Below are 10,717 nucleotides of genomic sequence, written 5' to 3'. Positions count from 1 at the left end.
ACAGGATAGAGAAAGGGGCATAAGGTTGTTGACCCAGCAGCAGGCCACGGCCTCAGTGCACACCGGAGGGTCTTGATTTCGGGGACCTAGACAATGACCACAGGCTCGTTGAATGAATGAACCAACGAGAGCAAGCTGGGCTGAGCGTCCTTGCTGAGGACTGCCGTGGCCAGGCACGTCTGCCGTGGCCTCAGAGTGGAGCCTCTGGCGAATGCAGAGCACCGAGTGCCTCCCAGGCGCATCTGCTTTTCGTTGCTGGGTTTTCCTCCCACGGGGACCCCCCCGGGGACTGGAAGCGCCAGGAAGACGGATGCCCCCCATTCACCTTTCTCTGGAGGTAGGAGATCTCCGCACTGCGAAGGGACCCAGGTGGTGTCACGCTGAAGCACGCTGTTTGGGTTTTGTGTCCTGGGTGCTGGGGGTTGACCCAGGGCTTGTACATGTTGAACGTATCCCATGGCCTGAGCTGCAACCCCTCAAGTCCAGGCATTCTGGAATTATGCAGTTCTGCTGTAGATGACGACAGCAACCAGAAAGACAATCTAGCATCAGAACCCACAGCTTAGTGGATTTACAGGTAACACCGCATCGAAACTTTCTAAACCCTGGGTCCCTGGGGAAGTAGTTTGGTGACATTGGGTATTGGCACCAAGAACAGCCAAAGCAGAGAGTGGAATCCAGCAAGGCAGGGGAGGATGGCTGAGTGGGTGGGGTTGAGAGGAACAATAACACCATCCAGGGTGGGGGCAGGCTGCTATAGCCCATTGCATCAGAACTCTTAAACTGAAGCTCAAGGGGAGGAGGCAGCCGGGGAGGCTGGGCCTCTGACCTCTACTCTGGGCCTGGGGCCAACCATGCTGGTTGAAGGGACTGAGAAATACTCTGGGATGTGGGACTTCCAGAGCTAAAACCAGATCAACCCCAGAGAACTGGGTGGCTGTCACTCAAGTTCCTATTTCTTTATTTTTCTTTTTTTTAAAATTTTTAACTTGTTTTGATTAGTTATACAAGACAGTAGAACGCACTTATGCACTTTGATCATCATACATAGATGGTATGTAATTTCTCATTTTTCTGAGCATTCATATTGCAGACTCTGTAGTCATGCAGTCACGTGTATACATACAGTAATAATGTCTGTTTCATTCTCCTGTCCTTCCTATCCCCTCCCTCTCCCCTCCCCTCCCATCACTTCCCTCTACCTAATCTAAGGTAACGCTATTCTTCCCTAATGCCCCCCACATTATTGTGAATTAGCATCTACATATTAGAAAAAATATTCAACCTTTGGTTTTGTGGGATTGGCTTATTTCACTTAGCATGATATTCTCCAATTCCAACAATTTACTGGCAAATGCCATAATTTCACTCTTCTTTTAAATCTGAGTAATATTCCATTGAGTATATATACCACGTTTTCTTTATCCATTCATCTATTGAGGGACATTAGGTTGGTTCCATAGTCTAGCTAATTGAATTGAGCTGCTATAAACGTTGATGTGGCTGCATCACTATAGGATGCTGATTTTAAGTCCTTTGATATAAACCAAGGAATGCGACAGCTGGGTCAAATGGTGGTTCCATTCCCAGTTTTCTGAGGAATCTCCACACTGCTTTCCATAGTGGTTGCACCAAATTGCAGTCCCATCAGCGATGTATGAGTGTACCTTTCCCCCATATCCTCACCAACATTTATTGTTCCCTATATTCTTGATGATTGCCATTCTGACAGGAGTGAAATGAAATCTCAGAGTAGTTTTGATTTCCATTTCTGTAATTGCTAGAGATGTTGAACACTTTTTCATATATTTGTTGATCAATAGTATTTCTTCTTCTGTGAAGTGTCTGTTCAGTTCCTTAGCCCATTTATTGATTGGGTTATTTGTTATCTTGGTGTTAAGTTTTTTGAGTTCTTTATATATCCTAAGATTAATGCTTTATCAGAGGTGCATGTGGTAGATTTTCTCCCAACCTGTAGTCCTTCTCCTCACATTATTAATTATTTACTTTGCTGAGAAGAAGCTTTTTAATTTGAATCAATCCCATTTGTTGATTCTTGATTTTACTTTTTCCTCTTTGGGACTCTTGTTAAGGAAGTCAGATCCTAGGCTGACATGGTAAAGATTTGGGCCTAATTTTCTTCTATTAGATGCAGGGTCTCTGTTCTAGTGCCTAAGTCTTTGATCCACTTTGAGTTGTTTTTGTGCAGGGTGAGAGATAGAGGTTTAATTTCATTTTGCCACATATGGATTTTCAGTTTTGCCAACACCACTTGTTGAGGAGAATATCTTTTCTCCAGTGAATGTTTTTGGCACCTTTGTCTAGTATGATATAACCAAATTTATATGGGTTTGTTTGTCTCCACTATTCTGTACCATTGCTCTACCAGTCTACTTTGGTGCCAATACCATGCCATTTTTGTTACTATAGCTCTGTAGTATAGTTTTAATTCTGGTATTGTGATGCCTCCTGCTTCACTTTTCTTACTAAGGATTGCTTTAGCTATTCTGGGTCTCTTTTTTTTCCATAATTTTTTTTCATGATTGCTTTTTTTATTTCTATGAAAAATGTCATTGGGATTTTAAGAGGAATTGCATTAAATCTATATAAGGTTTTTGGTAGTATGGCCATTTTGACAATATTAATTCTGCCTATCTAGGAGCATGGGAAATCTTTCCATCTTCTGAGGTTTTCTTCTTTCTTTCTTTAGTGTTCTGTAGTTTTCATTGTAGAGGTCTTTTACTTCTTTTGTTAGATTGACTCCCAGGTTATTTATTTATTTATTTATTTATTTATTTATAGGCTATTGTGAACAAAGTAGTTTTCCTAATTTCTCTTTCAGTGGACTCTTCACTGATGTATAGGAATGCATTTGATTTATGGGTGTTGGTTTTATATTCTGCTACTTTGCTGAATTCATTTATTAGTTCTAGAAGTTTTCTGGTGGAATTTTTTGGGTCTTCTAGGTATAGAATCATGTCACTAGCAAATAGTGATTGTTTGAGTTCTTCTTTACCTATTTGTATCCCTTTAATCTCTTTCTTTTGTCTAATGGCTGTGGCTAGAGTTTCAAGGGTGATGTTGAATAGAAGTGGAAAAAGAGGACATCCCTGTCTTGTTCCAGTTTTTAGTGGGAATGCTTTTAATTTTTCTCCATTTAGAATGATGCTGGTCTTGGGTTTAGCATATATAGCTTTTACAATGTCGAGGTATGTTCCTACTATCCCTAGTTTTTATAGGGTTTTGAACATGAAGGGATACTGAATTTTGTCAAATACTTTTTCTGCATCTATTGAGATGATCGTATGATTCTTATTTTTAAGTCTATTGATGTGATGAAATACATTTATTGATTTCTGTATGTTGAACTAACTTGAATCCCTGGGATGAACCCCACTTGATCATGGTGCACTATCTTTTTAATATGTTTTTGTACACAATTTGCCAGAATTTTATTGGGAATTTTTGCACCTATATTCATCAGGGATATTGGTCTGAAGTTTTCTTTCCTTGATGTGTCTTTGTCTGGTTTTGGCATCAGGATGATATTAGTCTCACAGAATGCATTTGGAAGGGTTTCCTCCTTTTTTATTTCATGGAATAATTTGAGGAGTATTGGTGTTAATTCTTCTTTGAAAGTCTTGTAGAACTCGGCTGAGAATCCATCTGGTCCTGGGCTTTTCTTGGTTGGTAGGCTTTTGATGGCGTTTTCTACTTCATTACTTGGAATTGATCTGTTTGAATCATGTATGACCTCCCATTCAGTTTGGGTAGGTCATGTGACTTTAGAAATCTGTTTTTGTCTTTGATATTTTCTATTTTATTAGAGTATAAATTTTCAAAATAGTTTCTAGTTATCTTCTGTTTCTAGAATTCTCTATGAAAGAACTTCACCCTCTTTAGTCTTGCACTTGGTATGCCCTGGGATGCCCCCCCCCTTCACTGGTTGTTCTTACAGGGGCAGGAGAGGGTAGAGGGGTGGGCTTCCCTATGGTTCCCTCTTGGAGTGGAAGGAAGAGTTCCCCCAAGGTCTTGGACTGGGGAGTGGAAGGTGCATGCTTAAAAACCTTCAGGATTTCATGAGACTAAGAAGATCTTATTTTAACAGTAAATTACACTATTTGGCAATGTGCAGACATCATGCTTTTTAGAGCAGGTCTTGAGTTTGATATGGAAATTATTCTTTGTCTAGAGGTGACATTGCCCTGGGGTTCGTTTGAATTAGACAAGGAGAGGAGTTCACTTCCTGGTGCGAGGAAGAGGGTCGTAGTGGGGACGCCTTGGTGCCGAGGAGTCCCAAAGCTCTCTCAGTGGAGTCCTCAAGGCCTCAGGCCTCTTGGGTCCACCTTCTCTGACCTCTCGCAGGCCTCTCCCCTCAAGGCCCACCTCTCGCATTTACATCCTCTAAAACCCGGGGAGCAGCTCCATGCCATGTCGAAATTGCAAAACTCACAGCTTCCATTTGGAAGGCACCCATGGAAGCTCATCCTCCTTGAAGCCTCCTTCCTACTAGTGACCACACACTTCATTCCACTGGCCACAGGTTTCTCCCTCTGGCCTGGCCTGGCCACGGGCGTGACTCTAAGGCCAACTGTGATGTGTGTCCCCAGATTGGCTGAGAAGCACTTCATTGCATAGTTATACCATAACTTGGTTAGTCACCTGTTGGTGGCTTGGATATGAAGTGTCCCCCAAAGCTCCTGTGCTAGGGGGAGGTGATTAGACTGTGGGGCTGGAGCCAAATCAGTCCATCCTAGTTGACTGACCAGGCTGGCGGTGACCGGGTGGGCGTGGCTAGAGGAGGTGGGTCCCTGGGGGCTGCCCTGGAAGGGTGTGGCTTCCCTGTGTCCCCTCCCCATCACCTCTCTGCTTGCCCACCCAGCCGAGAGCTGCTCTCTCCACCACACCTTTCAATTTTTCTCCATGTAGAACCATGTTGGCCTTGGGCTCAGCAGAGATACTTTCCACAGTGTTGAGACTGGTTTCTATTATTCCTATTTTTCTGGTGTTTTGAACTGAAGGATATATTTTTTAAAATACAAAGTTTCAACAAATATCAGTCTATAATCACATCATAGGGGGCCCATATCACTGATCCCATGTATGTGGTGTGTCATTTGGTGTGTGGGGGGGTGCTGCTTGAGGTTTTTGGTTTTCTCTTTTTCTTTTCAAGAGTTTAGGTATGACCTGCCTCCGTGCTTGTGTGTGTGTGTGTGTGTGTGTGTGTGTGTGTGTGTGTGAGAGAGAGAGAGAGAGAGAATTCACCTTCCTTGAAGTTTATTGAGATCCTTGGGTTTATAAGTTAATGCTTTCTATCAAACAAGTCATTTTCAACCATACTTTTTTAAGAGAGAGAGAAAGAGAGAGAATTTTTTTTAATATTTATTTTTTAGTTTTCGGTGAACACAACATCTTTATTCTATTTGTATGTGGTGCTGAGGATCGAATTTAGTGCCCCGTGCATGACAGGCGAGCGCATTACTGCTTGAGCCACGTCCCCAGCCCCAACAACCATATTTTTTAAAATATGTTTCCATCCATGTTTTTTTCCTCTTCTGAAATTCCAATCACACATTCATTAGACTGTTTGATATTGTAGAAAATGTCACTAAGATTTTCATTTAAAAAACCTTTTTCCGTCTCTATTCTTAAGATTGGAGAACTTCTATTGACCTATCTTCTGGCCCATCCACCCTGCATTTTGTGACCTCCAATATGCTGAATGTATCTGCTGAATTTGTCATTTCTGGGTCTTGTCAGTTCTAGAATTTCCATGTGGTTCTTTTTTAAAAAAAAAAATTGTGTGTGTGTGTGTGTGTGTTTCTATTCTTTCCTGCAATTCTTCACCTGCTCCCTCACATGGGGATGTTTTCCCTTAAGTCCTTAAACATCCTGAAATTTGCCGTTCCTTTTTTAGTTCCTCAAAATTTTATTGGTGCCCTGTAGTTGAACATAGTGGGAGACTCTTGTTAGGTTTAGTCCACGCACAAAACGGAGCAACATGATTTGGCCGATATCGTTCCCCAGGATTTCTCCCCTCCTCCCCTCCCTCCCCGATCCCTGATCCCTGTCTTCTCCTGATCCCCTTTTGATTTTCATGAGACACCCTCCCCCCACTTTCCTCTCTCGCTTCCACACATTAGAAAGAACACACAGCGCTGGGCCCTCTGGGTTTGGCTTAACATAATCACTTAATCTAATCAAGTTCCATCCATTTTCCTGCAAGTGACCTAATTCCGTTTTCTTGACAGCTGAATGAAGCTACAGTGCGTACAGACTCCACAGTTTCTTCATCCGTTCATCTACCGACGGACACCTAGGCCGGTCCCACCGTTCGGCTTGTGAACTGTGGCCATCACAGGGTGTGCGTGGGTCGCTGTACTATCTGGCTCTGATTATTCAGAATGAATGCCAAGGAGTGGCCCAGCTGGGCCCTGCGGTGGTTCTGTGGCTGGTCTTTTGAGGAACCTCCATGCTGACTTCCACAGTGGTTGGACTGTTGGAGTTGCTATCTAGAGGTCTCCATCTGACGCGTGGCGGGCCAGGGGCGGGCCTCGGCTTTGTGTCTACTGAGTGATTTTCTGCCTTTGATCTCAAGGCCCCTTGTCTCATTTCCCTGCATGTCCGTGGCTTTTTATGGCATGCTGTTTTTCAAATTCTGTCTCCCAATCCGTGGGCAGGAGCTGAAATCTCTACTTAGCTTTTAAAACTCTGACCCTGCACCTCTCAATCTCCAGTCACTCTGGTGGCCCTGAGCTCTGTCCTCTGACTCTTAGCATAAGATGGCAGCTCTGTGTTGGGCAGACTGGATGCGCCCTTAGAGAGGACAGTGGGGACAGATCGCACCCCGTGCAGTTTCCTCTTTCAAAGGTCGAATTTCAGTTTCTGTCTGCTTCTGTTGCTCCCAAAACTTTCAAATAATCATGGTTTTTTCTTTTTATTTTTACAGTTTATTCAGAACTTATAAATCTTTTCTGCAGTAGGGGTTGGAACTTCTGTAGCTCTTTTAAGGTTTTTAAAATGTATTGCAAAACTGACCTCCACAAATAATACAGCAGATGACATTCCACTCCACTGACGGTACATGGTGGTCCCGGTCTCCTTTCCTCTGGGTAGCTGGACTCTCTCAGGTTAAATACCGTACAACACCGGAACCTTAGGAAGCCGCACCCAGTCCTTCCCAGCTCAAGGGCCCAGGATTCTGAGAGGGTTTGTGAAGGAAGTCCAGGGTGGGGGGCAGTTTCTAGAAGTCAATGGAAGGGGTCCAGTTAGGAAAGCTTTACCCGCCCCACCTTGGGCTGGATCTGTGTCTCACTCTTCATGGAGATTTTGGTTTTCTCCTGCTCGACAGGAGCACGACGTGATAGTTGGCTCCATTTTTGGTGAACCCAAATTTAAAAACCGGAATGCAGCATTGTCGATAAGTGCAGCCTGGCTCATAGGACACAGGGACCTCAAAAAAAAAAAAGTGCATCAGAGGAGCCGCATGGCCCTGGGCACCTGGAGCAGCGATGGGCGCTTCTGGCTGGTGAGCCTGGGCCTCATGGATGAACCCACCTCTGACCACCGGGATGGGACAGCTTCAGCTGTTCTGTTCTGAGACCCGGAGAGAGGAAGAGCAGCCCGGGGTCACCCAGGCCGGCTCCGGCTGGGCGCAGATGGAAGAGCAGGCTCCGGCTTTGTGGTGAGCTCGCTGCTGTCGCGGCTGTGAAGGGGCAGCTCCAGAGGGGGACAGAGGATGCGTTTGGAGAAGAGCACGCGAGAGAGGCACCTGGGCCTCCCTGGACGACAGCCGGACCCTTGACTGCCTGGGGCTCCATCTCCTTGGCTCACCAGGCAGGATGGAGCCGTGTGGCACCCAGGGGACTGGCTGTTCACGGGCATGATCCGCGCTCTCTGGACGGTCCCGTCCTTGTCCAAGGCAGCAGTGTGACCGCACCTATCCGCTCCTCCCACGGGGTTTCCTGGGCTGGCGGCTCCCTGGCTGCCGCGACGTCGGAAGAGAGGGGCGGACGCAGCACAGCTCCTCCTGGAGACGCGGGGCTCATCTTGCTGTGTGCGAGTTTGGAGGTGTGTGTTTGTGTGTGAGGTTGTGTGTGTGAGGCTGTGTGTGTGAGGCTGTGTGTGTGAGGTTGTGTGTGTGAGGTTGTGTGTGTGTGAGGTTGTGTGTGTGAGGCTGTGTGTGTGAGGCTGTGTGTGTGAGGTTGTGTGTGTGAAGTGTGTGTGTGAGGTTGTGTGTGTGAAGTGTGTGTGTGAGGTTGTGTGTGTGAAGTGTGTGTGTGAGGCTGTGTGTGTGAGGTTGTGTGTGTGTGAGGTTGTGTGTGTGAGGTGTGTGTGTGAGGCTGTGTGTGTGAGGTTGTGTGTGTGAGGTGTGTGTGTGTGAGGTTGTGTGTGTGTGAGGTTGTGTGTGTGAAGTGTGTGTGAGGCTGTGTGTGTGAGGCTGTGTGTGTGAGGTGTGTGTGTGTGAGGTTGTGTGTGTAAGGTTGTGTGTGTGAAGTGTGTGTGAGGCTGTGTGTGTGAAGTGTGTGTGTGAGGCTGTGTGTGTGAGGTGTGTGTGTGTGAGGTTGTGTGTGTGTAAGGTTGTGTGTGTGAAGTGTGTGTGAGGCTGTGTGTGTGAGGTTGTGTGTGTGAGGTGTGTGTGTGTGAGGTTGTGTGTGTGAGGTGTGTGTGTGTGAGGTTGTGTGTGTGAGGCTGTGTGTGTGAGGTTGTGTGTGTGAGGTGTGTGTGTGTGAGGTTGTGTGTGTGTAAGGTTGTGTGTGTGAAGTGTGTGTGTGAGGCTGTGTGTGTGAGGTTGTGTGTGTGAGGTGTGTGTGTGTGAGGTTGTGTGTGTGTGAGGTTGTGTGTGTGAGATTGTGTGTGAGTGGCCATTTAATTTCTAACTGACCTAGTGGGTCTTGGGAGCCTGGGACACTCCCGTAGTGTCTGAAGCTCGTCCCCAGGAACACAGGATTCAAAATTGTTGGGACCCACCCTGAGGCCTGGGGTTGAGGTGCCGGGTAGTGGTGGGGGACGGGGGGTACAGCACAGCTTTGAAGATGGGGTGGTTGGCTGGCTGCTGAGCAGTGGCCCCGGGGGCCTCTGTCCACCTTCATTCAGGCACAGCCACAGGCTTGGCCACTTGGCTCATGGGGTTCAGGACTGGGGGGCCAGGGAAGTACCTCCGAATGTGATACCAACAAGATGTAGGGCCAGGTCCCTTTCCCAGCTGCTGTGTGTCCCCTCCTACTGGACACCAGCTCCACGGGGCTGGCCTGGCCCTGTGGCCACCGTGGCCGTGAGCCTGGTTTGTTTCCAGCTGTAAATATCATTGAACATGGAAAGCTGCAGGACCCTCCTGTAGGAGGCCCAGGGGAACCCTCTCCATCCCACTGTCCACAGGCGACCAAGGCCAGGTGTGGGCAGACCAGGACCACTCAGTAACAGCTGCAGAGGCCACAGGCAGCCGCTCACGCCGTCCCGGGGTCACACCAGAGGGGCCGCCAGGACCCCATGCCTCTATATTTTCTTTCTCCATGGAAAACTACAGATTTGCAGGGATCTGAAGGAGCCTCACCAGGTTTGTAGGGTGGAAATTCAGGGGAAACGGGTCAATTCTGAGATGCTGCTCACTGGCCCCTGTGGAGTTTCCCGGGACCAAGCACAGGGACTGGCGCTCGGCTTCCCTGGGTCACCGGAGCCTGTAGCTTGGCAGGCGACGAGGGCGGCCCTCGCAGGAGACTGGCCATGGGGGGCCCAGGGAGGCAGTTGCATGTGAACTTCTTCACCATGTACATCTATTCATTTTCAAAAAAAGTGATTAATACAAAAGAGTTATGATGAGGAAAAATGCTTACAGACCCTTGGTAAGCTGAACCCCTCGAATAAACACGTCTTCCTTGTGACCCCAAACCCTGACCTAGGCAAAGGGACTGCCACTGTGTTTGGGGCTCTGGCAAGAAAAGTGTGGGTGCAGGGCTGGGTGCAGGGGCAGATCTAGGCTTTTCTGCCACCCCAATAATAAAGAGCTCAGGATCTCTTTCGGAAGTTGAAACGCGCAATGAACTAAAAGAAAGAAAATATTTATGAAGCGACGATGGTTCACCATCCCTAGTGCTCTCCGAGCTCGGAACTGCTGAGGAATTTCATGTGTAACAGCCAACGGAGTCCTACTCACAAGGCCATGAAAGAGTCACCCACATTTAGTTGACAGATGAGGAAACGGGGCCCAGAGAGTTTGAGGAACTCGCCCAAGGTCACACAGCTGTAGACGTTGCAGTTGGGCCACAGTAGACAGCCTGGCCCCGGAGCCCACCCACTTCCACGTGTCTGCAGCAGGCGCCCACAGCATCTGGACTCTCAAGTCTCAAGTCTCAAGAATTCAAATAAAAGCAGAGAAAACACAACCTGTATCCATACATGCAAGTGCACAGACCAAGGTCCCGGGCGTCCCACGGTCCCATGTCACCATACAGAATCCTTCAATTGCCACAGTTGCCAACGAGGACAAGCAGAGACAGAAACCCCAGCTCTGTCAGGTCAGGAGACAGGAAAATAATGAAGGGAGCATGGAGGATACTGTCCCCCACATCTCCTGTGTCTGCTGCCCTGATCTTTCCCCAAAGGTCACCGAAAGCCAGCCCCAGCCCATCCGAGCTCTGGAAGCTTCCTGAGCCCTCGGCAGCTGGTCCCTGCCGGGCTGAATCCCACTGTCCCTCTGGCCGAGCAGTTCCCAGTGTTT

The sequence above is a fragment of the Spermophilus citellus genome, assembly GCF_964194105.1.
Source record: "Spermophilus citellus genome assembly, chromosome: 13".
Classification (NCBI taxonomy): Eukaryota; Metazoa; Chordata; class Mammalia; order Rodentia; family Sciuridae; genus Spermophilus; species Spermophilus citellus.
Note: the sequence above shows the minus strand (reverse complement) of the source record.